This window comes from Agrilus planipennis, unplaced genomic scaffold, assembly GCF_000699045.2.
Source record: "Agrilus planipennis isolate EAB-ADULT unplaced genomic scaffold, Apla_2.0 scaffold88, whole genome shotgun sequence".
Classification (NCBI taxonomy): Eukaryota; Metazoa; Arthropoda; class Insecta; order Coleoptera; family Buprestidae; genus Agrilus; species Agrilus planipennis.
Window position 1 is genome coordinate 1 of NW_020438872.1, and position 4,427 is coordinate 4,427.

The 4,427-nt window shown below is 29.4% G+C and overlaps 1 long non-coding RNA gene across 2 annotated transcripts in view; it reads right to left on the reverse strand.

Annotated features, from left to right (window-relative positions):
* Positions 1–1,598: 1,598 nt before the first annotated feature.
* LOC108743105 overlaps positions 1,599–4,427 on the reverse strand; it is a 4,637-nt gene continuing 1,808 nt past the window's right edge. Inside the window, exons 4-6 of one of the 2 annotated variants that reach the window (XR_003232053.1) lie at positions 3,359–3,788; positions 3,102–3,279; positions 1,599–3,014 (exon numbers count right to left, since the gene is read on the reverse strand). This is a non-coding gene — a long non-coding RNA (uncharacterized LOC108743105). The remainder of the gene's footprint in view (positions 3,015–3,101; positions 3,280–3,358; positions 3,789–4,427) is intronic. The other variant, XR_003232052.1, reaches the window with a different exon arrangement.

The window sequence follows — 4,427 nt, forward strand, 5'->3', positions numbered from 1 at the left end:
CAAAGTTTACAGGTGTAAAAAGTAAACAAACTCAAGGAGGAATACTGTAGCAAAGAATTTCTTATTTCTGTGGAATTCAAATAAATATCCAGTTGCACTCGCTCATGGGTCGAAAAGGAACTGCATGATGTTACAAGTTGAAGACGAAACAGCAAATCAAGAATATAATCCAGGAAAGACCACACCCGTGTAGACATGGGCTGTTTCAGTATAACAATACTGAACATTAATTCACTCTCCTTTATTGTATAACCTGCATAAATGGACAAAAAAACATTTTAATTACAATTATAATTAACAAACAAATAAAAACGCACCAAAAAGTAAGTAAAATAGCTGAATTAAAAAATAAACAAACAACTTTACGCCATTATAATCACAACCATAGATCACGACATAGATTAACGTCAAATATCACGACGTCAATTTACGACATTGACAACAGCAAAAGGTTAAAAAGAAAATCCATAGATAGATAAACTTCAAAGATAGATAAACACCATAGATAGATAAATTCTATAGATACATCAATGATAAATATTAATTTATTCTGTGGAAAATAAAAACTGTCAAGTGATATTGATGCACAATAACCTCAATTTATACTGTTGACAATAGCTAATTGTTAACAGAAATTTCATAACAGATTAATAAAGAGTAATTAATATTGATCNAAAAAAATTTAATTCTGCGAAAAAATTAGCTCAGTAAGTTAAATTTAAAAGACGCGAAAACACATCCTACCGCTATGAACAACTATCGACTTATAATGAACCGAGAGCGTTTCCAGCTTGCCTCGAAGTTGCGAAAGCTACTGCATGAAGCACTGATGACGCGTATAAAACGCCAATCAGAAGCATCAAATTCGATTTCGCGGCAAAAGTTTCGTAATTTAACCAATCGCGTAACTAGTTTCATCCCCGTTTTATAGAATTGAATTTATGCGTGTTTTTGCTTCGTTAAAGTTCCATCGCCTGACCACAACTCAAAAGATAACGAATACAAGAGCAAAAGAAACAGTGATAAAACTGTTTGTTTTAGTTTAGATATGAATAACATCAACACATCACCTTCATTTTTTATGTATTATTAGGGCATGACCCGTAACTTGATTGATTAATAAATACACAAATTAACGTATTGTGTGGAAACAATTTAATCACTTTTAGCAAATTAATATGTTTTATTTCGGTGGTTTAATTTATATGTAATCAAATCAGATGATTTTTTAGTTAAATAAACTCTACCTATTATCATCAATTTATCTGGTTTAGAGATCTTAAACTACAAATAAAAATGTTACCAAATGGACAAGAAATTGAATTTTTTAAACATTAAACGAATCAAATTAAGAAACTACGTAATTGCAGCATAATTTTAGAAGTACCTTATTGTTATTTTAAAAAAAAATTGCCTGCAATTAAAGTTTTCCTAGAATATTAACAAACGTTTCTGTGGTTCTTATGCCCGAATTATTAATAATCTTGATGTATAATATACGATACACAATGTTAAAATCTGTCGATTTCAATTGTTCAAAATTTTAAGCTTTTATAAAGTTATTAGGTAACTAACAAACTACAATTTGTACCAAAAGATGATATAATATGTACTTTGCATACGTATACATAATGCAGAGACAATTATTTCTATTCAGGTGTTTAAAGAAAACCAAAAGATGACATACATGGTACAGACTATTGCTCATATCAAAAAAAAAAAACAGAATGTAACATTAAGCTTATACAGGAACATAATCATAAGTTTTAGTTTTAAATCCGTTGTGAAAAACTTGACAAGCATCTTTTGTTGGTATAAGGGTGGGAAATTTTCGATTTCATTTGGGATAATTCAAAATAACTAATTTTTTCATTTTTGTGCCAACGAAAGGTGCATGCCCTTTTTACAACGGTTTTATAACTGAAACTTCATTTCCTTTGTATGCAATTTCAAAATACGGAAATTTTTTTGAAATACAATTCTTTTTGGAAACGTAGAAATAAATTATAGACTTCAGATGCCCACGAAATAAGCAACTGTTACGAGTTTATCAATCTCTCATCACAACTTTTTCAAATAAAACCAACACTTTTTTGTCCGCATTTTTAACTATCATTATCAGGAATCGTATAAAAAGTTGAAATGTACAGGACACAAGGTAAAAATGCTCACGTTAAAGAAATATACAAAACAAAATGAAAACAAACCACTTATATTAGCAGCGTTGTGTTGTAAAATCTTATTTATTTTCATAGATTGCTTATGTATCATATAAATTTAGGTTGTTTTATTTAAATCCAAAAATTTAGCTGCTTACAAATTTCGACTCGCACTGTAACATCTTTATTTTTATTTAGACTACAGCGCACTCTTTAATTTCGCGGGAACGTACCATCATAACATGGATTTAAAATGGATTTAGTTTTAAATATTTTGTCTTTGATATATGCAACCCACTTTACTGCAAAGTATTCTGAACGTCAAGCTGCAGTAGTATTTCTGAATTCCTTTACTTATTAAAGACTCGAATTTCAAAATCAGGGTTTAAAATATTAATAATCAAGACATAAAAGTCTTGGTTAAATTGGGTGGTTGGAAATGTAAATCGATGTTCTCTATGAATTTTTATGACAAACTCACCAAAATGTAGTGGGACTATAAACGCCAACCAAGCCTTTTTAGAAAAAAATTGGATAAATTGAAGTTCACAATAACCTTTAACCCCAGCAAAATAATGGACAATCTAACGGTATTATACAAAGAAGTAACATACGTACGTCATCCTATGAATTCAGAACGTCTTTTGTTAATCAAATTGACAACAGATTAATAAAGTGTAATTAATATTAATTTAACCATGTATTATTACCTGAATTAGCTGTAGAATGTAGTGTTTCAACGTTTACATGTGTGGAATGAAAACCAAATTCAGAAAGGATACCCATGCAGACATCCCATGTCGTCATCGTTAGGGTTAAAATTAACATTCCAATCTCTCCCATTTGTTAACCAATCTGTAGAAAGGAACAAAAAAATTATTAACTACTTTTAGCCAATAATATTTTAAAAGTGACTGCTAAAATAATAAACATACAATGTACCTTTAGTAATAAGCCAAATAAACAACTGTTATGATATTTCATCCTTATCACATTTCTTCTGACTATTAAATTAAAGTCAAAAATAAAAATACAGTCAGTTCATACTGCAGTTTAAAAAAGATTAAATGGTTTATCCCTTGTATTAAGCTAACATTCACACATTCTGCATCCGACATTTCTGGAATGTTGTTTAAAATCTCTCTATTGAAAGTGTTACAAATGTATAACTACTATTTTTAATTGATACTGTTACTTACCAATCCGTCTCATAGTTTCATAAATCTTTCCTTTAGCAATAACACACTGTTTCTGTTCCAAATGTAAAAAAGGCACCTTCACGCTCTCCTCAGGACTTCAGGTACTTCTACTACCTAGAGTGAATGAGGAACCAATGTCGCATAATACATGGCATCCCGAGTACTCTTGACTGTGTTAACTTCTGTGTAGTATACCATTCATGTTGATAATTCATTTCCACAAATGAACAAGTAATGTCTTTGTTGTGGCAAAAAGGCACTTTTAGAATTTCTTGGGATACTCCTACTTTCTGGAGAAGAGGACTCCTACAATCAATGGTATCATATTTGCAGGTAATAATGCAGGTAGAATTTCACCATTGCACACCATCCTATCCCATCTGTAGATATTCCGGCAGTATCAGAATAAACTTAACTTATCGGGTAATCTCTATAATAGAACGAGAAAAAACAAATTAATCATACTATTAAATGAACGAGCATAAAATCAAATTGAAATGCAGCCAAGAGCAAATAAAAGAACACAATTTTAAAATATAGGTTACTTAAATGCCATAATAAATACTAACCAAAACAAATCGAAAGCCATAGATACACAAGTATCACAGAGCAAAGGAAAAATAATAATACTAATTGGAAAAGAAAAATTATTGTATATGCAACCATATAAGCACTGGTGTAAATCAGTTTGCTTACAGTATTTCCTCAGAAATTACTTCTCCAAATAAACATAAAAATTTATAATTAAGTAATTTAAAAAAAAAAAAACATTACAAATAAAGTTATCAAATATTATTAGTAACGAATCCCTTGAAATAATTATTTCGAAAATCAACATAGAAACTTCATTAATGTAGAACTCTGAAACTTTTCATTAATTAGTAGACATGGCCTGTCTAAGAAGTTACGATAATTAGAATCATAGTTTTTTTAGCTTAGTACTAAATTATTTTAGACGTGAAGAATAATACTATAATAACAATAATGCATTATGTAACTACTTCTCAATTAATCCATTCTTTTTAATATATAATAATTGTAAAAGAATATTCTGTAATTTACTAGACTT